Consider the following 27,342-nt stretch of genomic DNA (forward strand, 5'->3'; position numbering starts at 1 on the left):
AAGAAGGCTTAGTATTTATACAACAAATACATCTAAGCCAAAATTGGAGACAAGTCAGGGAAAAAAGTAAGAGGGAAAGAAATTGACTGCGCATTTCCCTTAATCCTCACTGCAAAAGTTGTGGAAACCCGCAAGAAAACAGAACCCAAAATACATTTTCTCTGTAAATGCTCGGCTTTGGCGTTCAGAAAATTTAGGTTCTTAGTAAGATACTTCTTTGATAATTTATCGGACTGTACAACGGTGAAGACGAAAGACCTATTATATTATCTAAATTAGGCGAGATGTATTTAGTCTCTACTCTTCCATACTAGAGTTTTTGCTAGGAATTTGGTAGCAAAACAACGAAAAATCGCTACTTGAGGTACATGGAAGTTATCTAATAGCCTGCCTGCAACCAACCAACCAACCAACTAACCAAATTTACCTAGGCTTAACGGGTTCGGATTCTACTGTATTATGTTTTTATGGCCTTCAGTCTTTGTATAAAATATTTGACAGATCATTTTTACTAACATATAGCATTAAAAACACTTCTAACATACTCCCCTATAACCGCCATGACAGAAATATTATATTCACCATTCACATTTGGCTAAACGCTTACTTTTACTTTTTTAAATCATTGGACATTTGACGAAAACTAAACAGAAATTTAAAAGCTGCAATTTTATTCAATTGCATTTTTATTATTGTTATTATTGGATGCCTTTGTGTGTTTTTATGGTTAACATACATGCAACGCACACCCCCCGTTTGTCGGGCTATTGATTTTGTCGTCTGGGGTTAAAAGCAAGCAATACACAGCGACTGAATGCAATCGGGCAGAACAAGAACAACAGACGAGAAAACAAATGTTTAAAATAACAACAACTGATAAGGCAATTTTCATGTAATTTTAATTGAATGCACTTTATTTAACATTAAATTGCATTGATGAAACTACAAAACAAACAGAAATGTTCATTTAAAATTTTTATTATAAATTTGTGCGCAACTTTTCCATACGAAATGAATTTTCCATACAAAAATATTTCCTACCAAAAACACTCTGCCAACATATGTTTTTGAAGCGAACACAGTGGCAACACTAGAAATGGCAAGCAATAACAAAATGAAAAAATAAACAAAAATGCATGTGAAAAAGAGCAGAAGAATTGTTTGCGGCGAAATTCCATTGAAACAAACTTCAGTCAGAATTTGAACGTCGTCAGTAGAAGAGTGTATTCGCTCGCAGTGTAAAATATTTATATTGGAAGTGAAATTGCTTTATAGCGAAGGATTATATTACGAATACGCAAAGTTTTTACTCATGCGATTTCAAACGGGAGAAGAGCAAAAATAACAACAAAAAAAAATAGTATCTAAAAAGAAATGGTAAAAACATATCAAAGTATAATATCAAATAATTATTATGTGTAATAGAAAATATAAAAACAACGTGTGCGCCGCGTAAATGTAAATCAAACATAAATAATTTATAGCAAAACAAAGGCAATTTAATAATACAGTTTACGTAGAAGTAAACGCAAGCCATTGATAAAGGCGCATTGCGTTCAAGAAACGTAAAATTTAAAGCAAAAAAAATATATATGGAAATAAATAAATAAATAAAGAAAAGGAAGAGAAATTTCATGCAAGGAAGCGGTGTGCTATTAAACATAAAAGTGTACAATTTTTTCCGTGTAATTTTACAACGGCCAGGAAGTAGCTAAAGTCGCCGTGATTGGAAAAACCGAAAGCCGCAAGAAGTAAATAAGAAACATACAATAAAACAACAACAGCAACAAAAACCAAACACAAAAAAGTGAAAAGCCGTATATGTTATAGGCGCAAAATTTTGCTTAATATGTGAAAAAAAAGTTTTCTGCCTGAAGAAATCAAAAAAAAAAAAAACAAGGCCACAAAATTTTATTAATTATTAAACATTAATAACTGAGCTAACCAAAAAACAAAACAAAAAATAAGTTGTGTGCGAAGTGTTTATTAAAAAAAAAGGTAAACAAATGCTAAGCAAAAAATCAAAATAAATAGTTTAAGTGTTTAAAGCGACAAAAAGAGAAAACAACAAAAATAAATAAATAAACAAAACGAGAAAATTAAGCAGAAATTTTCGCCTCATTGTCCTGTCTTGTCCTGTCTTGTGTCTGCTGTGACTTCTGCAACTGCTGCAGTGCTTTCCCAGTTTGTGTGATTGTTGTTGTTACATTATTTTTCTTGCTTTCATTTCGTGGATTATCACCTGCTACTTACGTTCTTTGCCATTGCCGTTGCCGTTGATGTTGCCGTTATCGTTGATACTACGTCGTCGCATAGCCTTTGCCGTTGCCGCTGTTATTGCCGCCGCTGCCGCTACGTATCCTGTGAGTTTTATAGATTAAATTTGTGAAACATAAAAACGTGCAAAAATCACATTAAAATGTAAATATTTATATATAGTTTCTTTCCACACTTTTGTTATCCTGTTTCCATTCGTTATTTACATTTTATTTCTATTAATTTTTTTCTATTTTTATACTTCCGTTTATTATTAATAATTTTAGTTTTTTGTTTTTTTGTTTTTTTGTTTTTTTTGCTATGCTACTTCAGAATTAAAACACGGCAAATTCATTGAATACAATTTAGTTAAATGCCATAAATTAGAAATTATTTCCTTTCTTTTTTTTTTGTTTTTGCTTTTTGCTTTGCCTGTTTTATTTTTGCCGCCGCTGTAATGTGGTTGGTGTTGTTGTTGTTGTTGTAGTACTTCTTAAATGCGTGCACATTATTGCTGTTGTTGTTCTTGCCATAGCGTTTTTCCTAAAGCTCTGCACAGTTATTGTTGTTGTTGTTATTATTATTATTAGTGCTGACATTGTTGTTGTTGTTGTTCTTGTGGTTGAAGTTGTCATTTACAAGAGGTCATTCCATACTTTTTGTATGGATTTCACTGTGCGTTTAGTTGTTGCTACATTGCTGTGGATTTAATAATATTTTTCTTTTATTTTTCCATCTTTTTTGTTTTGTACTTTCTAATTAGAGTGCTTTTAATTTCTGTTATTATTTTCGATTTCAATTTTAGTGCTTTAGCAATTTAATTATAAAAATTACAAACTCAATTGACTTTCAGTATGAAAACATTTACAAAATAAAGTTAAAAATAAACTGAATTTACAACGACAACAACAAACATAACAACACACCTATAGGACATCATCAGCAACTAAGCAAATAAATCACTTTTTGTTGTTGTAATATTTAATAATTAAAAGAAAATATTTACTTTTTATACGTTGGCATGGCATGATCGCCTTAACAATCAAAAAATGTTAAGGATTAAAATTAAAAATTTAAATTTAATTTGATTTATTGTCCGTATGACCTTCGGCTCTCCTTAGTGTGGATTTTTTCCTCCAATAGGCTTGCCAATATTGTCGTTGTTACGAATACAGGAAAATGCGTTAATTGCGTTTTTGTGTTAGCAGCGTTTTTGCGTCAAACGCGGTAGTTGTTAATTTGCGTCAAATGCGTTCTTGCGTTAGAACCTTTATGCGTTAAATGCGTTCTTGCGTTAGAACCTTTATGCGTTAAATGCGTTCTTACGTCAGTTACGATTTTGCATCAAATGGGTACTTGTGTTGCATGCGTTCGTAAGTTAGATGCGTTAGATGCGTTTTTGCGTTAGATGCGTTTATTACGATTTTTTAAATGCATTTAAATAGTATACTTCAATTTAAAATCTTGTTTGAACAGTAAATAGTCTGTCGAGTAAAAAGATTTTGGTGCGAGAACTTTGAATAATACAGTTAGGTTGAACTCATATATCCGTATAATAAAACAACAAACGTTCCTATCAGAATTCCAAGGATTTCTGCTGTAATCAATTGAAGCTTTACGTGTGTATATAGTTTTCTCCAAGAAAGCGAACGAGGCCTATCTAACACCTTGGCTGTTCTTCGGAGCACTGCATCCGACATCCGGTAAAATACAACTACACATCAAATGAAAGTAATGAATAGTCATTTTATTCGTATATCTTTTCACCACAACCACCATGATACTCCCACTAAAGAGGTTAACCTTAATTGGTCAGGACAGTCAAAGCTATGGGGTCCTAACCCTCGTGGTATCGTGATATTCTACTCAAACGTAATTTTATACTGTTACTCTCACTATAAACAATGCTTTAAAATTTTTCAGTTCGAAAATTTTAACAACGATACAACAATATCATATATCTCTATATATGTACTTACATTCTAAATGCTCCGTAGGAATTTACAAACTAATTGATATACATATTAGACTTTTAATTATTCCAATTTGTATCAAAATTGTTAAATTATTTAACAAAAATAAAATACTTGAACTGCTGCGGTTATGATTGTATGCATTGCATATTCAGAAATATTATCTTCTATTACTACTTTGCCGACGGCTTTAAAAAATTTCTTTTATTTTTTATATAACAATAGTTATATATATATAAGAACGAATTCTTAATGATTTCATAAATCCAACGATATTCTGGTGTTTATCGTTTATGATAAAAGCATATACGATGTGTATTATTATATGTTATATGTTATATGGACCTGAAGAGTTTTCTGCAATCACATTGCTTTATTTGCTTTTAAGACCCACGTTTCACAGCCTTATGTTAATACTGAACTAATCATTATTAGATATATCTAAAATTGATAACAATCTATATTGTAGTAATTTTAAAAAAGCGAAATGCCACTATTAGGTATTTATTATCTTTCATGAATCACTCATGAAGTAACTTTTCTTAGGCACTATCCCTAGATATTTTATATTTTGTGCCATTTTAAATAAGTGTTTGACAATAATTTTTATTTCTCCAGAATCACAAAAAATAATATGTCTTTGTTTCAATAACGAGAACTATAAGAGTTTACAAATTTATAAATAAAGTTTGGTGGAAAATATTGAGGTGATATATTTGGTATAATGGAGAATGTTTGTAAAAACGTTTTACAGGAATTACGACATTTAGTTTATCTAAAATAATATTTCTTAGTATGCTTCAGTTAAAGTCAATATTTTTGTAGAATCCATTTTACATCAATTATTATTTATTTTGTAATGATATTGTCACACTTTTATTATAAAATCAATTATTAAGTTCCTGGATTTGTTAAAGATATCTAATCTGATAATATAATACAATATATCTAATATAATATAATTATTATATAATATTAATATGTTATTAATATTAAGAGTAAAGATAAAACTCTCTTTAAAAATATTCTAACATTTTAATCTACTGATCTTTAGACATATCCTTTGTAGTAGAAACTTTGTTCTTATTCATAAAAGTGTTCTCATCCTTACTCTTGGTAAATAAGTTTTTATAATTAATTAGGACTTTATAATTGTTTCTCAGTTCCTATAGTAGCTCTCTTTAAAAATTCCAAGAAAGCTATCAGTTCAAAACGTAGTAAACTTCAGAAGATTTTTAATTTTTCACTCCGCTATGGAACTAAGTATAAATAAAGATTTATTAAATTGAATTATTTTGAATAGATAATTAAAAAAAATAAACAAATTGAGAAAAGTGTGACTTTTTGAAAAATCATCTCCATACTAAAATCATCTCGAACTAAATAGAATACAACAGGGTTCAGAGAGTAAATTACATAGAATTATAAAAAAATTCTTTAACTTGAAGTCTCCATAAGTCAAACCTTTTCTTTGCAAAGTAGTGCTTTAAGTTATGAAAGTTTAACTGCTAATAAGTAGCAGTATATATCATATACCGAAGTAGTTTAAAAATAATATTATTTAACAATAGATCTATTTAGCGTAACCTTGTTTATTAACCGTATATGTTTAGCCTTTCGATAAATTTAAGCACAGTTTAGGGTTTATTGTTCCAAATTTTTTATAGACGTCTAAAAATACTACTTAAGTGGCGCAGCTTTTTTCTGAGTAGTGCCAGGCATTTACACAGATTGTTGTCTCAGTTTTAAATATCTATTTTACAATACCGACAGATTAAATTAGATTTTAAAGGGGTTGGGAACTTGTCACTACGTCGTTATATTCTTTGAGGGTTCTTGTAATAAACTCACTTTAGTTCCATTTACGCAGTTAAAAACGTCATTATGTCCTTTGGAAAGATGTTGTCTAATTTCGTTATAAGTGGATAGGCAGTTAATAAGTACCGAAGTCTGAGTCTGGCGAGACTATCACGGTGACACAGAATGTGTTCTGCTGTTACCTCTTTTTCGTAAAAAAATCTGTAACTATCGTCTCTTGTAATACCAATATGGTTTTCGTCGTGAGAAACAATGTGTTAAGTCGGATGCCATTTCTGTTCAACATTAGAAGCTTCCTCGTTCTGGGTTTTAATCGATTCGGCACAAGTTCTTTAACTTTGCTGCAGGCAATTACATTAACTCAATCAGTCTGAGCTGCTCTTTTCAAGCATTCATTAATTTTAAGTTTGAAAAATCTGCATGAAGGACAGCAGAATAGTTGCGGCCCAATATAATATGAGGATACTCCTTTTCTGAAGAGCTCATCTGCGTTCTTGTTTCCCCTCAAATCCGTTGTGCGCTGGGATTCATATTAAGTGAACCCTGTTCTTTTCAGTCATATCGACAGATATCAGTGTTTGAAAGACTCATATACGCCTTTTTGGTACTTAATTTTTCTAGAATGTTGTAGTTACTTAAAACTTTATAACTTATTTATAACTCTTTATGTTTATATAAAGAGTATTTAAAGCTTTTTAGAGTATATAACTAGTTATATAATTTGATGGGTTATATATACTCTTAACACAGAGTGTTAGCTTAAGAGAGGTTTTACTGAATTATTTTGTCATAAGCCTTTCGTCGTTCTTGAATGATGTCTTTCAGGTATGCTGTAGTCATTATTGCCTAATGGACGAAAACCACTGAGAATGATTTTAAACTTTGAATTCAGTTTCTTCTTACTTAGGTACTTGTAATATTTTCCTTTAATTTTTTACTTAACTTTTCACGTCAAACTCAGAAACAATCTATCCCAGTTTGTGGTTTAGGGCAATGCAATTAGAGTTGCAACTTGCAAACACTACAGAAAATTTATCTCCTTCAGGCAAACTATACTGCAACTCATTTTCTGTCAAAAACTAATGTAAAACATTTGCGAACGTTTCAATGGAATATGTGCAGGTTGTCCTGCACAAATCGTACAAAAAACAAGATTGCTCTTCTAATATCTCCTGGTCTGCTGTCTAATGTTTGAGTAGTTTTTATGTAAAGATACTTTTGCCAAGATATTTTGTTTTTTTGTTGTGTATATACAAACACTTTTCTCGATATTTATTTTACTTTATACTTCAATAGATATATAAGGTACATATCAGATGAGGTGGCATTCTACTTCATCCTCATACAAATTTTCTTCGATGACGTGAAAGTAACACAGCATCAATTATTTTTTTATCTCTGAATTAAAACAAGTGGTATTGTTTGATTTCATATATTTTCATAATTATATTAACATTTGCATTTAAAATAAATTTTTGCATTCTTGCAGATATTCGATTTCCAACCGCAAATTATTTGATTAAAAATCAAATTAATAAATTAATTAAAATTGCTCCATTGAAAATCTGTTTAACTCTTTTAATTGAATAAAACCGCTGCATACGGCATAGGGGGCATACGCGCAATGCCGAATTCGGTCAGATGATAGATTATGATAGAATGGGAAGATATGGAAATGAGAAAGTTCGATTGCATTGCATGTCAATGCGAAATGGATTTTCAATCGATCACTGTCAAAAGTGTTGGATACGCATTGTTCTACACAAACCAAACAGAAATCAAACAGAAACCAAACAAAAACCAGGCAAATACCAAACAAAAATCAAACAAAATCCAAACAGAACAGAGCAGAATGGGGGAATAACAGATAAGACTTCTTCTTATCGTAATTAGAGAAAGTCGTATCTTTCGGTATGAATGCAATGCAACGCCTATGCATTCTTACTTTCGAGCCTACACGTGAGTTTGAGGTTTGTTCTCTTATTAAGAGTCTAATCGAGTCGAGTCGAGTCTATTGCCTAACAGAAAATTATGTACGCCAGCTACATATCAAGGGTCTCTAATCGAATTAAGTACAATAAAATATGCTAAAACCAAATTTTCAATTAATAAACATTTTTTCCGGTTCTTTTTTTTGTTTTTATTTATTTATCTTAGCAGAACTTTTTATTATTATTTTTTATGATTTTTACTTCATTTGTTTTAACGTGTCATGAACGCTCAAGAATTCGGTAGTTTTGGAGGAAAACTTCTGTTTGGTGTGTTTTGGTTTTTGGCGTAATTTCTAGTGAATTAATAGACTTTTGAGATGTGTGAGATCTAACGACTGCAATGTTATCAGATTGAAGAGAACAAGAAATTTGTATGATTAATCAAACGGCATAGTTAACATGAATAAAAGTTCAATGAGGGTCTATCCTTGAAGTGCAACGGAACGCCTTTTTAAATTTTTATTAATTATTTTTTATGAAAATATTGACTTGAGAGTTTTTTGTCGTATTTCGATTTTTTTCCGGTAGGAGGAAGACATCAAAAGCCACCGTGTGAGACTTTAACTTAACAAAACTACCTCTTAGAAATAAATCATAAAGATTCCAGGCATTTGACCGTGATAGTCAAAGTGCTAAGAACACCATTTAACAAGAGTAAGAGTAGAAATTAATAAAATCATATCTTAGAAATAAATGATAAAGATTTGAGGCATATGACCTTGGTGGTCAAAGTACTGAAGACTAATGAGGATCTCAAATAAGAGTCAAAGTAGAAAACAATAATAAAACCATAGGAAGTCAGCACAATATATCATTATTTTAATTTATATTTATAAAAGCTCTTTATTCACCAAAATCATATGCCAAACAATAAAAACACATTTGTATTAAAAATTATTTTTGCAAATTAAAAAAAAATATATATTTTAATGCTATAAAATAGCACATATAAATTATGTTCTTTATAATTCTCATTAACTTTCAACTTAATTGCTTATAAAAACTTATAGACATGGATTTAAGGGTGTATAAATTTTAATATAATTTAGATTATAACATCATTAGATTGAAATCAATATATTCAAGATTCGGCGAATGCTAAGTCCTACGGAATTGCTTAAAATGGTAGTATGAAAGACTTCGACTCTATCAGAGTTTCGTTAGATTTAGCCTTTTGCAATAATTGAAATAGTACATCTTAGTGATTTTTTATAAAATGGAAAAAATTGAATATCGTTCAGTAATAAAATTCATCTACTTGAAAGGAATGAACAATGATGCAATCAAATTGGAAATAGATTCTGTTTACGGCAGCAATAAAATATTGGAAAGCGAAATTCAAACGTGGTCGTACGAGTGTTTCTGATGAAGATCGTCTGAGTGATTATAAACTGTTTCCAAACTTAAAAGATGACTCCAGGCAAACAGATTTGTATCAAATATAGAATTGGAATGGGAAACTGAGGTATATTTGTGACCATATGTTGAAAGAACGTTGGATTTGGGGTGTCGAGCTAAAAGGGGACGGGGACTATACTGAAGCATAAAAAATAATTTTTCTAGAAAAATGCATTTTTATTACTTAGACCGTTATCAATACACTTAGTTCATCTACATATATAATCTCTGTAATAGTTTGTAATTCACTGTATTATGATACTATATTGTGATACTATTGATACTATGATATTTGCCGTAATTTAGTTCTTTTAATTGAAGTTAAATTTTCTTAATTTAAGAAGTTTGACATTTACTTAAGTATTCGCACATTTTTGTATTCAATTTATTTTTCAATTAATATTTTATCTTTCAAAATTTTAATCTATTATTTGTGTAAATTCATAAATTCTTAATGTCTTTTTGCCAATTTCACTCTTCACTCTTCAATGTTTAATTCAAATTTTATTCGTATTTTACGTCTTCTAATTTGTTCACCTTAAGCGCTAATCCACCAGAACAACAAATATCTATTTAACCTATTTATTGTTGGTACTGGTACGAAAGCCATCCGGCAGTTTCGTGATATTCACGGTATAAGCGGAAAACTTCCCGCTCCTTGGGAGTGTTGATAATTAATTTTACTTCGTCTTGCCTGTTACTACAACTTAAAGTGTCATTTAAACTAGACTAAGCGCATTTTTTGCTAGCATTAAATTGTAACATTTTTTTTTGTTACCGTTAGATTCTCTAAACTGACTTAATCACATTTCGGTCCACCAACCAAACGAGTGGATGAAGTGCAGCCGTAAATTAAAAGCAACTCATAAATCTCCAGCGATTACATTTCAGCTGCGTTCCTCACTTTTTAATTAACATAGGAATATACTGAATATAGCATTCTCAGTATCCAAGTATCCAAGTATCCAGTAGGAATTTATTTTATTTTATATTGTATGTATCTTTTTCTTCTTTTTTTGTTTATTTCGTTATGCGTTTTTGGTATGTAAAATACAATTGCTGCATTAAGGAATACTTAACGATGAAAAGCGGTCCTAATAAACCCACTCGACTATTTCTTTTCTAATTAAAGCGATTTGCTGCATTCACTCAAATCACAAAAAAAAACAAAAAAAAAATTAAAAGTGAAAACAAAAAGTAGTAAATCTGAAATCTGAAATCTGAAATCTGAAAAATGCAGAAATATTGAACCTAACAGAATACACAGGAAAGGAGTTAATACCTTCCTTTTGGGGGGCGCTGAAAAGCGGCTCGTAATTTGCTGCACTTCGCACATAGCACGTTGCATATTGCAGTTTGCACGTTGCACGTCGCAAACTGCGGCAATATGTGCAATCTGTGCTGTAAGCGGTAAGCGTAAGTAAGTGAGTAAGTAAGTAAGTAAGTTAGTACGTTAGTACGTTCGAACGTAGATACGTTTCAATACGCAAAATCTCATAAATTGGATTCTTTCTCCTTTATTTGCCATAATCTTATCCCGAAATCTGCAAACGGCGACAATTGAAAAACGATAAATTCCAAAATATAAAAATGCAAAATATAAAAATGAAAAATGTAAAATTTCCAAACTCAACCCAGAAAGAGTAGAAGGAAAAATTTTGCCACAATTTTTTAATTTATTGCAGATCTGCGTGCCAAAAGCATTTAAGCCAGTTTGCAAAGAACTTAATAAACGTTAAAATAAAATACTAACACTGCCCATAAAGGAGTATGCAAATTGCAACTGCAGACTGTGAACTGCAACCAGATGATTAGAGAGATAAAATAAATAAAAAATTCTAGCACTAAAACAAAAAAAAAAATGAAAAAAAAAATGAAAAAAAAAATAGAAATAAAAAATATCCCACAGAAATACTAGTATTTGAAGAAATTATTGATAAAAGTGTTTCCAGCACAAATGTGACATGAATTTAAATCGAATTGAAAAATTATAGTTAAAGCATAAAATAAAATTGCGATAAATTGCATTTGCAATTGCTTTCCTAAAACAAAAAAAAAAAAGGCAAAAAAAAAAAAAAATTCAACAACCCATAGAAAAAAAAAGTCCGAAAAAAAAGTCCGTAGAGAAAAAAAAAGTGCATAGAAAAAAAAATTCGTAGAAAAAAAAATAAAAAAATTTTTTATTAGAAAATAAAAAAAAACCGTAGGAAAAAAAATTTCTAAAAAAAAACTGTAGAAAAAAAAATTCCTAAAAAAATACTTAGATAAAAAGTCTATAAAAATACATAGAAAAAAAAATTTGTAAAAAAAAAGTCCTTAGAAAATAAAAAAAAATCGCTAAAAAAAGTTTGTAGCATAAAAAAAGCCCGGAAAAAAAATCAAGTTTTAGATAGAAAATTCTCGTACTCGTCCTAAGAGTTAAATTTAATAAAAATGCCAGTTCGCTTTGGTTAAGCGAAATTTATTTGTGGCAGGAGTGCAAACATTAGAAATATTAACAAAGCGGAATTATGGCATGAAATGTGCTTAGCGTTGATTTAATGACGTTAGGCGCAGTCTTCGACTCGATAAGAAGCGAACAGCTTTGGATACTGAAGAAGATGTATGCCACAGATCGTCGTTATCGATTTCATACCAAAATAAATAAATCTTTTACTTATATTTTTTTATTTTTTATTTGTTGAAAATCAACATTCTTAAATGAATATCTAAAAGAAAGCCATAGAATAGTTAAAAAAAAAAAATCGTATGTTATCTCTATATAAATCTACCCGTAAAGTGTATTAAAGAAAATATTCAATAATTTATTATTAAGTGACAAGAGAATGTATGTAAATAAACAGTTTGTCTAAGTTCAGATGAGTCTAATAGAATTCTATAAAAATACTCAATGCAGCGATATCTATGGGTGAAACACAATTGGTGAACGGTGTGTAGTAAATACCATTACTACTAATATTGTCCATTTCCCCTAATGTGGCATAGGGTCTTAATAGTCCTTCTGAATCTGACTCTATTTGGTGCTTCTCTGTAGATTTTGTTTCATTTATATCGTGCTTTAATTATATTACTTTCGATCATTCTTCTCCACATTTTCGCTGGTACACCAGGTCTACTGCTACATTGTGGATTCTATGCCAATGCTTACGTCACTATGTAATCTCTCGGTTGTCTAAGCGTTTCGTCTATCCACTTCTACTTTTACATTTTTAACTTATTTTGTGTTGCTTATTGAGTTGTTTAGTTTAACAGGCGTTCATTTGATATTCGATCTGGCCACCATATTTTCAGAACTCTACAGAACAAACACTTGCAGCTTTATCTCTATATGCTAGATTTATATGATAGATATGATAGATTTAATATTTGTGTTGAAGATCTATTTATTTAATTTCGCTCACTAATGAAGTTGATTAAACGTACAAAAATCTTTCGTGTTTTCCAACTTAATTAAGAATAAATTAAGGGAAATTGCGCCAAAAATATATTTCCTAAAAGGGTAATTATTGCAATTTGACATTGTATTTGACACATGAAACAAAATGTAAATAAAGAAAAAAATTTTTCAACATATATATTATTTTTTATATATGATCAATTAATTAATTTCTGCTAAGAATACAAAACTATATGTATTTATTTGTAAGTTGACATTAAAATTAATTTTAAATTTTAATTTTAAAGAATTGAGAAATGGACTGCTGGGTCTTTCGTCATGCGCTTATATTCTACTACTTAAGAATTATATCTGAATTTTATTTAATATCTCTTTGGGTAGTTCCTACCTATTGTAGTCGCTATATTCTTGATTGCATTGAAAAGGCTTTGGGTTGTTGTAGCAGTTACATGAGATGGTTAGATGGGTCATGGTTAAAATCTGTCCACATTTGGGGATGTTAGTTGTATATCCCTTTACAAAACTATATATATTATCTGCACACAATTGAAATGTAAACAAGCAAAAGCTCTCCTAAAACTTTCACTAAACTTTTCGACACATAAATGTTTCTTCACAAGCATAAATCAAATTATGTCCATGGAAACGACGAGAACTCAATTTTGATTTCATTAATATGAAATGATTTAGCTGCAATGGGAACATGGCATAAGAATTATATAATTTATTAAGGAAATGCATTAAGAAATGCTTGGTTATATCTTAAATTAATTTGCGAACATTTTTTTGAGTAAAAAGATATCGCGCTATTATTGTATAGAAAATCAGATCGAAACTTCCCACTACATATACCCCTGTATTCTTGTAAAAATTATTGGTTTAAGCTATGGCTGTCCAAAGCGCATGTGAACCGCAACTAATGTTTGTGAGACCCGCGACATGTTTTTAATCTACAACAATTGCGCAAATTTTTCATTATTTTATTTTTATGGTATACCAAATAAATGAATTTAATTTGATAAATTAATAAAACTTTAATTTAACATTATAACCTTATTTTTATTTTCGTCGAAAACAACTCTGCTGCGGCCGTACAGATTGGAGTGATTTGTACAACCGCGATCGCAGCTGTTCTGGACAACCCTGCTTTAAGCTTCATGTGTATATGTACTTTAAACTTTTTTAAGTAAAAACATTTTTAGTTTAAGTAAAACTTTAAGTTAAAGTAAAAGTATTTAAAACTATTTAAGGATCTCTTCTATAGTTTGAAATCAAAAGCCAAACTCTTCAAAGCATTTTCTCAAATTCCTCATACATTATATGGAGGAGAACTTGAAGTCACACTTCTATAGTTTGAAGTTGAAAATAGTTTGTTGTTGCTGTTATTCTTCATTCACTAAGTGAGTAAATTTTTAATATTTTTATTATTTACACACTACAATGTACAACAATTATTGTTTTAATAGCAGCAGACAAAGTTGAGAAGCACAACATTTTCCATGGAATACCTTGACCCCATTGTATCCATAACGATAGAGTGGATTTTGCTCCAAGCTGGATATGTGACTGAATATGTGACTGAACATGTGAATATGTGGATATGTAGTTAGGGAGATAAATTGTCAGGCAATGGGTGGTATATGTGGAATATGGTATTTACATTTTGCCATTCGCTGTTCACTGTTCTGTGTTCACTGTTCGCCTTGTGCTTTTCCTATTTCCATATGCAAATTGCGAATTGCAAATTGCAAAATGGGAAATGGAAAATGGAAAATTGCAGCGCCAAAGTACAAAATACAAAATAATTCATTCATTGCGAAAATGTGACGAACGAGTGTACGCATAGAACGGAATAAAGATTTTAAAATGCTTGTCACAACAAATGCACAAAATTGTTAAGTGAAAATTATTTTAAGAGTGTGAACACAACAAACTTAAATAACCCAAACTAAATAATATTGTATTATAACACACAGTTACGCTTTCAAATATACACATATACACATACCCACAGATATATAGAACCGAATCAGGATACAGCAGGATACAACAGATACAGATACAGATGCAGATGCAGAGACAAAGCAATCGTCTAAGCACATAAATGAGAATGTAAAGAAATTTTTAATATCACTCGAATACTAAGAGTACCACATACCATTTCAACACTCCTTTGCCAATAGATAATTAATTGTTTTGCTCATGTTGTCAACTTTGTAGAGTTTGAATAAAGATGTAGATAGAGATACAAAGCGCTAGATACATATTTATATGTAAAGGTTTATCTATGTTTGTGTTCGACTTTTCTTGCATATCCTTGTGAATATCTTCAGTAATACTACGTATATGTGTTCGCTTCGCTCTTTCAGAGTTATTGGTTGGTTGCCGTTGGTGGAATATCTATGGTTCTTAGCTGTTAGTTTTGCAAATATTGTATCTGTTCGTTCGTTTTTCTTTTTTTTTTTGTAATCTTTTTTTTACATTTTTTTTTAATTTTTTTTACAATATAACTGAAGTCTCTGACTCAAAGAATAACTGCTTTGAAATTTCAATACGTATGTCATCCTTTTATTTTTTGTATTATTTGTGCTGTTATCAATGCTAAGGCATCTAATAATCCACGTTGTGCATTTACAGAGAACTTGCAGCAACATTGTCAATCGCAGCAATAATTATTTTTAAGACAAGCAAAGGCATATCAATTTTCCAACAACAATATTACAATATTACAATATTACACACAAAGATAATCATACTCAGAGATACATTTACATTTGCTTTGTAGTTCAATGCAATATTTTGCTTCATTAAATGTAAGCTGTTTGCATTTGTGTATCTTTTGCAAATTGTGCGAGGTTGGTGTGGTAAAAAATAGTGTCGGTGTTGGCGATTATGGCTTTGGATTGTTTGTTCGGAGTGTTGAGCAGCACATTGAATATTGAGTGTGGATGACTTCTCGAAATCCTTATGCCATTCTTATTGCTATGTATTCGCTTGTTACTCCTGTTTCCGTTTCTGGTTTAACTGTCTCTTTGTCTATCTTTGGCAGTATGTCCGTCTCTATGCCTTGAGGTTATCAATAATGATATGCTGTGTTTGATACGAGTACTTATCAACTAACCAATGATTTTGCAATAAAAATATTTTTCCCCACTACACTATACTACACCACTACACCACTACACTATTACATTACTACACTAGACTGCAATGGATTGTCTCCTGTCTCAAAAGATTTCAATTTACAATTTTTCACTTACACGTTTCTGAGATTGTATTTGAGATAAAATTGTATATGCATATATTTTAGTCTTGTCCTCTTCGGGAGTCAGTACGATTACGTCGCAGTGCTTATAATTTAGAGTGCATGCGGTGTATAAATTAATGTAATCTATCCACTGACCTCAGTTAATAAGATGACAAAGGACCGCTGATGTGTTTTAAATATATACCATATAACCAAACGTGCAATTCGTTCAGCTATTTTGTATATCCAAATTGACATTTGCATGCTGATTAACTTAACCGAAATGAATGGGTCCGTGAATCCGTGAGTGACTTAAGTAGACCTGCTGACTGATTGATTGGTAGCAGACTACTTGTATTACTATAGTATGCTTCCCTCATTGGCATTTAAGTTGCAATTATAAAAGTTACATAAATGTTAGTTGAGCTCTTAGGGTCCCTTTTTTTTTTATTTTTTTTACAACATTTATTTGTTGCAAGTCACTGTCGGCATTCATCGTCAGTCACTGATTGAAGGAACTTTTAATGTCGCAATGATGAATGGTAATGCGATCGTAAAGGAATACGAATATTAAAATGACATTCCATTAACAGAAAATAAAAAAGAAATGCTTATCAAATGTAATATTTTTAAGGTAATGACACATATCAAGTGCATATCAGTGAACTTACCGAAAAATCCATTAGGATTTTTTTATTTTTTTGTTTAGTTTTTTATGTTTGAGGAAAATTGTGGAATAATATTTTTACAGATTGCAGTACTTAAAAAAAAAACTAGTTTTAAATTAAATATAGATACATAAATAAATAACTAAAATAAAATATAAATCAAAAGAAAAAAACGATTTTGAAGGATAAGTTTTTGGAGTTTAACAAAAATCTGGAACTTTAAAATTTTTCTATTAAAAGAAATTTTTTTTGCTTATAATCAGAATCGGTAGAGAGGTTTGTCAAAGAACACCAAGTCTGAATCGGTGTATTTCTAAAAGTTTTTTCCTTGAAATAAGAATTTATTAAATAAAATTTAGCAGGATCCTAGTGCGATATCTGGTACTTGCAGTCTCAAAAATAATTATTTACGTATAATTAAATACAAGAATTATTTCTAAGACCACTGATGATGGATATTTGGCAATATATAAAACAGCTGCATGATCAGCCATAAATTCAATTAATTAAAATAATATATAAAAAAAAAATAAATAAAATTTTTGTTGTTGTAATTCACTACTGTTCGAAAAAAACCTCTTTATTAAATAAAATTATAAACAAAAAAATAAACAATCCGCAGCAGTAAATACTGAAGTATCTAAGTTAAATATTCAAAATAGTTTCATTACAAAGAAAAGTTACTTTGTGTATTGAAATATACCCTGCCTAAGTAATAAAAAGGCATGTTTTTTGAAAAATTATATTTTATGCTTTAATATAGTCCCCTTTTAGCTTGACACACCAAGTCCAACAATCTTTAAACATTTGATCACCTTCAAAATAATACGATTTAACAAGTCCTCCAAAATATACCTCAGTTTCCCATTCCACATTTCCCATTTCATCATTTGATGGAAATCTCTTTCCCTAGAGTCATATTTTTAAGTTTGGAAACAGATAAAAGTCACTGGGACCCAAATCTGGAGAATACGATAAGTGAGACAATTTATTAAATTTTACCATGGTTTTCATTGACATGTGAGCGGATGTGTTATCCTGCAAAAATAAAATTTTTATCTTCCACAAATGTTGACAATTTTTCTTGATTTCCTCAATCAATCGATCCAATAATATGATGTTATTGTTTTTCTTTGTTCCAAATAGTCGATGGAAATTATTTTACTTGAATCTCATTCGGAATTCCAGCCGATTGTTGAATTCGTGGTTGTTTGGCAGCGCTACCACAGGCTCTACCCATTCTCTGGCTTTTTGTCTTCCCTCAGGTGTAAATTAATGGATTTATGTTACAACAATTATCACTAATCGACTCTCATAGCCAGCTAGATTGTGCATAAACATTTCCAAACAATATTTTGAATGGCGTTGTTGTGGTCGTTTTTAGTCTTTGGTTTTTGGTGAGCAAACGCGGCATCCATCATGCCAAAAACATTTTCATACCCAAATATTCATGTAAAATATTTGAAACACATTCATATGATATGTTTGTCATCTTTACTATCACATGCACTTTAATTTTTGGATCCTTCAACACAATATCGTGAATTTTTTCAACGTTTTTGTTAGTTGTGACATCTTTTGAGACGACCCGGACGCTCTTCATCAGACACACTCGTACGACCGTGTTTTTAATTCAGCTTCCCAATATTGTATTGTTGTTAATGATGGTGCAAGGTTGTCGTAAACAGAATCCATTTCTAATTTGATTGCATCATTGTTCATTCCTTGAACAATTTGAAATGAAGGAAATTTATTTCTGAACGATATTCAATTCTATTCTGTTTTATAAAAAACCACCAAGGTGCACTATTTCAATTATTTGCAAAAAACTAAAGCTAACCAAACATCTGATGGAGTCGAAACTTTTACAACTGTCGTTTAAAACTTACCAAATATACAAAATATAATTGATTTTGTGATGGTGTTGCCACCTGTTGTGAAGTCGGGTAGGGTTGATTTTTCCAGATAATGATTTTAAAGAATTTTACTATGAAGTATTGGTCTAATATTTCTTAATATCCTTAACAGCAATAACTAATTTGTTTTAAGGAAAAAAGGATTACTGTTCTTTCATTATGTGGGCATCTATTTATATTGCGAGTATTGATATGTCACTGTATTTTTAGGTGGGAGCTGACATTTCCGCAGACACTTTGACATTTTTGACCACTGCCTATCTATATTATGAGCATTAGTATGTAGAAGTAATTTTAGGTGACAGTTGACATTTTCATTAGAAAGTTTGACATTTTTTACCAATAGCTTATGTAGAACATTTTGTCATTTGAGCATAGAGTGTTGAGTGACTAGAGTGTTGTGTCTCAACAGAAATATGAAATTAACTTGTGATAATGTTTGTTCGATAATTAAGTATGATGTCCTATATGAATTATCGAAGTAAGCATAAAATGATAAACCTATTTTAGTTTTAAGCCACGTAGTTCACAACTTCTATAACTGTGAGATGTTGATGTAATCAGTTTGATTGCTGACGTTTTCCTTATATTTGAATTAAATATATATTATTATATATATTACATATATTTAATATGTGTTAAATATATTATAATTATATATTATTATATAATATTATATAATATAATATTATTATATTATATATATTTTAATATACATATTATTTATATTATAATATATATTTAATGAAATAAAGACACATTAATATTTTAATACTCAAGTTTTTTTTGTTCCAAAAAATTATTGGAGATATGGTAGTTATAAAATAAATAAGCAATATTTGTTTAAGTAAAAAGTTTGCTCACACATAAAGTAAATCATCATATATTTTTTAAATGTGGGAGTTTCGCAAAACATTAAACCATTTATGGTGTAATTGTAATGATTATTGACTCTATCACAGCAGTATAATTCTAGGCTTCCATAAGGCATTCTTAGGAACTAGAGGACTGAAAGACTAGGTATTTTTACTTTGGTTATAATTTTAAACATTCCATGCAAATTGTACTATTAAAATGGTAATATGTTTAAAATTTAAGTACTGCAAACAAGAAAAAAAAACACGGTAAATGTCAAGATGTTATATTTTTAAATGTCATTTCTGGAAATACTCAACAGTAACCACATTATCACCTATACAGACTACATGAAAAATCCCAGAGTCATTAATTTATACAAAAATAAAATGACTTTTCCAAACCGTAAAACCCCATGTACATGCATATGATGTCCCATGTTGTGTTTGATGATGTGCATGCAGTAAGAAAGTGGATGAGTGAGAGAGAGAGAGAGAAGGAGTGAAAAAAGGCAGTTAGGAATTTCTAAATTAGGGACTAAAAATGTTTTTATTAATATACAACAACAACAACAACAACAAAAAGAAATACATTTTCATAAATGATAAAGAAATACATATTTTCCTAACAGAACAAACAAAAATGTCCTCTTCTTTTTGCCCTCTTTTTTTTTACCCTCTTGAACATCTTTTCTAGCTATGGGCACTTCGTCGCATATTTCGCTTACCTGATTTTAACAATCTTTTCATAACATTCGCACCCCTTTTTTTGGTTATTTTTTGGTTGAATGTACCTAAAATTCCTAATGTTCGTCGCCGCCTTGCCCCTTGCCCGATATGAAAATTATTTCGTCTTCATGTAAATTTATTCATGTTTCCACAATTTTTGCTGCTATTCAAAATTTTATTGATTCGATTGTGAAAAGTGTAGAATGCGGATTGTTTGTATGGATTTTTTTTTATTTTTTTTCGCTTTCTGCAACATTGCCAATTTCAACAGATTTCGGTGTTGTTGCTTTTCACACTCTTACGCTCTTGTTCCATAAATCAATTTTGGTGATTTATTTTTTTTTCAATTTTTCCGGGAATTTTTTTTTTGTTTGTGTGCTAATTTGGATGATGTTATTTTAGTTATGCTCCATAAAGTACGTACAGTAGAGTAGTAACTATTTTGGCAGTAGTAACAGGAGCAGCAACAGCGAATGCCAGGAGCCACAGGAGCAAATACAGGGAATAACAGGAATGGAAAATCAGCTCAATAATGGCAAACAGAACTGATAATTTGACTACTGCAACAACATTTACAGCAAAAATAACAACAACAACAACAACAGCAACAGTGATGTAATGTGAATTTGAAAAATGCAGGAAAAATTTGAATGGAATGCATTTGTTGCAACAGTTGCAGTATAGCACAACTGTTGTTGTTGTTGTTGGTTGGTAATGCAATATCGCCTAGAACCGCATAATTTTCAAATCCAAATAAAGTAATTATAATTGCCGATAAAACATGTAAAACTCGATTAGGGTCACGTGGACTGTGTGTTTGTGTTTGTGTGTGTGTGTGTGTGTGCAGCGTGCAGTGTGCATAGTCGGTGTTAGATAGGTAGTGTTAGCCTGGCGGGTTATTGTATTCTGGATATACAGTGGTATACAGTGAATGGATATGGTTTATGTATGTACGCGGTAGTATGGTAGGGCCCAATGCTGCGGTATGCACAATTGATGGCATTTCATGCAACAGTCAATGCTAGGCCGTGCGTAAATCTTATATTTGGCTTGCTTGCAATTTGCCAATGGCAACTTGTAGCCTTGCTTTGCTTCCATATGTACTTCATATGGTACGGGTTACTGCGTGTATTGCTCGCTTTTCTGTTTGGTACATGACATGATATGTGATATGTGATATACTCACACGTATTCCTGCAGTTACTATTACAACTACTGCTACTACTCTCTACCCGCAATGCAAAATGCGAGTACCGCTGCTGTGAATTCGAAAACAAAAACAAAAAATCAATAAATTTTGAATTTAGTAAAGTATCCTTTTTTTTTTTGTTGTTGTTTTGTATTGTTTTGCCCTCTTCCCGTTTCCGCTACGCTCTTATCCTATGCATTTAGCAAAGCTATTGTTGACATATTTACGCACATTTATACATAAATTGAACCTTTTTTAAGTCATTGTACTCCATTAATAAAAAGTGAAAGAAAACAACAACAACAATAATAATAGCAAGGATAAGTTGAGAGCGCAACAAAAACCAAATAAAACAAAAACAACAAGAACAAAAAAAAATAAATCTAAAATTGAAACGAAATTGAGTATTGCTGCTTGCTTTGCTTTGCTTACCATGGCTGGCACTGTGCTTTTACGTTTGCTCTTACTTTCCTTTCAACCCCACTTTAGGCGAGCGAGTAACTTGAATCCGTGTTTGTTTATGCAAGTAGTTAATATGTATTTGTTTGTTTATTTGTTTATACACTTGGTTATGCGTGTTGTGTGTATGTATGTATATCATTCGTTATGCATATGTACGTACATACATATGTGTATATTTGGAAATGTGTGTTAACTGTAGCTTTTGTTGCACACTTCAGTGCACAATAAGCAGTTTCCTTTTGCTAAACCAAGCCGAGCAATCTACTAATACATACAAATATATGAGTATATGAGAGAAGTTTGAATAAAATGAATAGCATAGAGGAAATCTCTGTCTTTGTTTTTGATAGTAGTCACTGTTAGCGACGACGTCAACATCAATATAAGCGTCAAAATTAACATTAGTATTATTATTATCATTGCTGCTCTGCTACTGTTATTACTGTTACTGTTTGTTGCTTACTGAAATTCACCATTTGTGCTGTTGTTGCGTACGCCGTGGTGTCAGCATTTGTCAGTGCATAACACCTGAATACAAAAAAAAAAAAAAAATAAATAAATATCTAAATAATAAATACTTCAAAAGGATATACATATAAGCTTTTCTTAAACACAACCTTTTAAACATTTGCTCTCGTTCGCTCGCTCGCTCATGCCTTTATTTTTCACATTATTGCCACTGTTAACGCTTGCATTGACTTTATACTTCACTGTTTCCGCTATTATTTTTGTTGTTGTTGCTATTGCTATTTTTGTTATTGTTGTTTTCACTTTATAAGAAACATACGCGACTTTTTAAGTTTTAAGAAACTTTTTAATGTTCTGCTTCTTCTTCTGCATATTATTGTTGTTAAAATCGCTGACAACGCGACGTTAAGGTTGTCAACACTGCTCTTGCATTTATTTGTTGCTATTATTTTCCTTGTCAGCATTTGTCAAAACGTTATAATCTTCAGAGCGTAACAATGTAAAAAACACAAAAAAAAAAATATAAAAATAAAAAAAATTTTAAGTTTATAAGGATATGCCTGCTCCTACTGCTTTTGCTTCCGTTGCTATTTTTTGTTGCTGTTGTTTTTGTTGTTGTTGCTGTTGTTGCCGGTAATGTTGTTGGTGTTGTTGTTACTGTCAAAACTGTGCCATAATTCGCTGATTGTTATACACTATATCACATCCACATAAAAATATCTATTTGACATGTCACATTGCCGTCGTTTGCTTAAGTCTCGCATTACCAACACCAACACCAACGCCATTAATAATAACAACATGCAGCAACAACATTTTTAAGTTATATACTATCTTAAGCTACAATATCAACTTCATTATAAGTATAAATTTTCAACAGCAACAGCAGCAACATCAGGAGTAACGTTGTAACACTTGCTTCAGTGCAGCAGCAATGTTGTGAGTTAAAGCGATTGTCAGTCAGTCAGTCCGTTTGTCAGTCAGAGTCAGTTAACCAGTCAACAAAACAGCAAGGGAACCAACCAACCAGCCAGACAGCCCAGCCAAGTCCTACGCCACTTTGGCGTCCTTATAGTAGTTTTTTTACCCATTTTTACAAGTAGCTTGGTCGAGTGCAGGAAAAACAATTTTCTTTTTCATTCATAATTCTTGCTGATGTTGTTGGTGTTGTTGGTGTTGCAGTTTTTCCAAGTTTCCAACAAGCTCTTTTTTTTTTGTTTTGCATATATTCTTACTGTTATCCTACTTTTTTTTTCTTTGCTTTTAATTGTAAATTACGCAAGTGTGCAAAATTATTGTGACACATTTTTAATGTGCTCTTCTCCACATACACACACCCACACATACACACAACACATAGAACGAAAACGACACATACAAAACTTAGTTGCTTCTACTGCTATTCTTGCTATTTTTGTCTTTATAGTCGCTCCTGCAGTTGCGTGCGTATGTATATGTGTGTGTTTGTATGTTAGCTATCGCCATATCTCGCTGTTGTTGTTAGCCGTTGTACTCTTTGCTGTGTTGGTCTTGTCATTGTTACTCCTGTTATTGCATAATGTCGGAAGTAGTTTAAATTGTGTCGGTTTTGCAGTTGTTGAATTTTGTCCCCATTTAACATGAAAATTGCTTTGCCTGCCTTGCCTCGGGTTGCTTTGCCTTACCGTGCCTTACCATGCCTAACCATGCGTTGCTTTTGCTTTGCTCGCTTATACCCAGCAGCAGCCTGACTTGTCGTGGCCTAGGCGGCTTCTTTGTTGCTTGACTATTTGCCAGAATTTAAATACACATTTTAAAATGCGTATAAATTGCGTACAATAAAGATATTTTGCATGTGCCAGCAACCTATGCAAATACTCTTATAAATGACATATAATATATGTACGTACATATATATGTACATATATAAGTGGAGTCGCCAATTGTATGGGGAAAAAAACTTTCTTGCTGATCCGATTGACAGTATCTTTTTGTTTAAAGCCTAATAAGGGTAAAAAAATTTTTCGGAGAACTTCTTGAAAAAAAAAATTAAAGCTAAGACGATCCGCCTATCGCCAGTATCGTCTTATCGATACTGAAAAATTCTAGTATACATCCCAATCCACAATAATGATTCATAACCATATAATAATTAGTCTAAAACCAGTCTTTAGCGAACGATGATTAGACCCAAATTAATTTTTTAAATAAAAAGTAAGTGGTCTATTTTACACGCTCATTTTCATAAATTCAACCAATTCTCTTGATCTGGCGCATTATACGAGTATACGATACGTGTGTTAAGAGCACCGTATTGTTGAGCATTCACAACAGGTAATAACGTTTGATGATCTAAGTCGTCTTTTTCTTCCGTAACCTCGCGGGAAAAGGGTTAGAATAACTCTGTGGTAAGGCATGCCTGTCGTAAGCGACGACTAAAATCTAGTAGGCGCTACCTAATACTGTCTCGATAAACTCTGGTCTGTTTTTTACTTAAAATAATAATTGAGTGGCCTAAATGAACTGCAACTTTTCAGTTGACTGTGGTAATTTGAAAATATCTAAAAACTTAAGTTTAAATTTAAAACTGATATCATGTTTTCACTTTTACTTTTAATTATTGAACCTAATTAGTCCATTTTTAACTGGATTTTGTATAAAAAATGTTAAAATTGCTGCATATTCTTCAAGTTAATTGTGATAGTATAAACGTGCTTTAATTGTCGAATGTTAAGGATTCTTTGATTTGGGTAACTAAAATAAATGTACAGGGCAAAGGATCTAGCAGTCCATTTTCTTATTCTTAGTTAACTTTAAAATTAATTTTAGTGTTAAATCACAAATGAATAATAAATAAATAATAATTAATGTAATCGTTGATAAAGTTGGATGAAAAGACTTTGTTTATTAAAAATTGTTGAATATTTCTGTTTGATATGAACCTAATTGAAATTAAAAACTATTTACATTTTATTCTAATATTTGGACCTTTAGAACAGCTTATTATAAAAATAAATGATTTTATTTGAATTTCATCTTATTTATAAAGCAACCCCTTACGAATAAAAGAAGTTTACGAAAATATCTGGTGGACTCTGTAAGGTAAACATATCAAGACTTATAGACGTTAATATAAAACGGCATACGAAAACAGTTAGACATACAGACAAAAAGATATAGGTACAAACAAACAGACAGACAAAAAGACATACGGACAGACATAAAGGAACAATAGGAGCTGCAAATAGTTAAGCGATAAAATAAAGTGGTGTACACCACAAACTAGCAAGACTATGAATATATCTCATCACACACATCTCATTTCGCACATATCAAATCGCCTTGCCTCGCCTTGCCTCATATCATATCGCAACGTATCGCCTCACATCCCATCGCATCACATCACTGATATTTTCGCATTAGAGCCGAAAAGTATGAATCCTATTTTCTTGTTTTACGCTTAACGCTTTTATGTGGTGGCACGTTGCCAAAGCTACAAATACACTTACTCGTTTTGATACGGTTTGGTACGGTACCGTGTCGTACCGTACGGAACGATTTAGTTAAGTTCGGTATGCATTTTAAAGAAACTCATACACTTTTCTAAATTTTGAAATTTTTGCGGTAAATTTCAATTGTAAATTTTATGCAAAATATTGTAGAGCCTTCCTGTCTCTTCAACTGTACAACTGTTCCAATGCTCGGCTGCTCGCCTAGTGGCCTATCGGTTCGCCTGCTGCCTGCTACGTCATAATGTGTTAGGCTCCAAAATTGGGTTAAGTGTACCTAAATGTATGTATGCGTGTATGCTTGGGTATGAATGTAGTTCGTAAAGAGCTATTCTTTGGATATGAATGGGTGTTTGTAGCTTATGAAAATTACCATTAAAAATTGAAATTAGAAAAAATAAACTGCAAAAATTGCAAAAAATAAAAAAAAAAAAATATTGAAGAAAATCGGAAAATATAAAAAAAGAATTGTGCTTAAAAGGCAACAGCATAACTGATATTCCAACAAAATTGCCATTTATGGTATTAAAAATTTAATGATTTGTCAAATGAGAACTTCCTTTCGAAAATTTGTTTTTCATTCTGTGGTCTTATTCTGGTCAGCATGACATTTGATTCGCATCGAGATGGAGAAATATAATGAAAATAACAAAAATAAAAACTAATGAAAAATAATGAAAATGAATAAAAATTGAGAAAAATAATTTTTCATTATAAAATGCATTTTAAGAATTTTTACATTAAAAATTTACCAATAACCCAAAGTGACCCATAAAGTTGCCAAAATTTTCAGTAAAATATTCCTTAAAATATATGTAAATATAGTAAAAGCAAAAAAAAATTGCAAATTAAATGAATTTCCTACCACAAGTAAATATGAACATAAATACCAATGTCAGAGTGAATTCAATTATACATATCTGAAATTCAATTAAAATCCCAATTGAAAAAAGCACTAAATCAACTGGTATTGCATATCATTTGTTTGTAAATCTAATGAATTCAACAAACCAGCACAATTCATACGATTTATGAAACAAATTAAATTACTTAAAGTCCATCTCGGCTTCGAAGACTCATAAAGAAGGAGGAAATACATTTGCAAATCATATACCATAAGAAATAATGTGGCTTTTTCAAATTAATAAAGAACGATTATTTGAATATAAATGCAGAATTTTGTTAATTTATTTTTAAATTAAAATTTATATTTATCTACATATTATATTTCAATTTCTATTTATTATTTATTAATTTATAACTTTATTTCGTTTGAGGTTTCTATATCACTAAAACTTTTTCCATTTGTTTGTGGTTGGGATGTAGGAAAATCGACTTACTTACTGCACATGTATTTCTTACACATATAGTAAACCTTAAATATGTTGCTTTAAGGTCAAAACAGATCTGTCAATAGTTTCATTTGTGCCCAGAGAAAATCTGATGCCTTTGCGAACTATAAAATCTGAACGAGAACGGAAATTTCTC

At 30.9% G+C, this 27,342-nt stretch overlaps 1 long non-coding RNA gene across 3 annotated transcripts in view; it reads left to right on the forward strand.

Moving 5' to 3' along the window:
• The first annotated feature begins 2,032 nt into the window (after positions 1-2,032).
• The window catches only part of LOC119662018, a 109,784-nt gene continuing 84,474 nt past the window's right edge, over positions 2,033-27,342 (forward strand). For 2 of the 3 annotated variants that reach the window (XR_005250658.1, XR_005250657.1), the window contains exon 1: positions 2,033-2,363. This is a non-coding gene — a long non-coding RNA (uncharacterized LOC119662018). Of the gene's footprint in view, positions 2,422-27,342 lie in introns of all 3 variants that reach the window. The other variant, XR_005250659.1, reaches the window with a different exon arrangement.

The sequence above is a fragment of the Teleopsis dalmanni genome, chromosome X, assembly GCF_002237135.1.
Source record: "Teleopsis dalmanni isolate 2A chromosome X, ASM223713v2, whole genome shotgun sequence".
Classification (NCBI taxonomy): domain Eukaryota; kingdom Metazoa; phylum Arthropoda; class Insecta; order Diptera; family Diopsidae; genus Teleopsis; species Teleopsis dalmanni.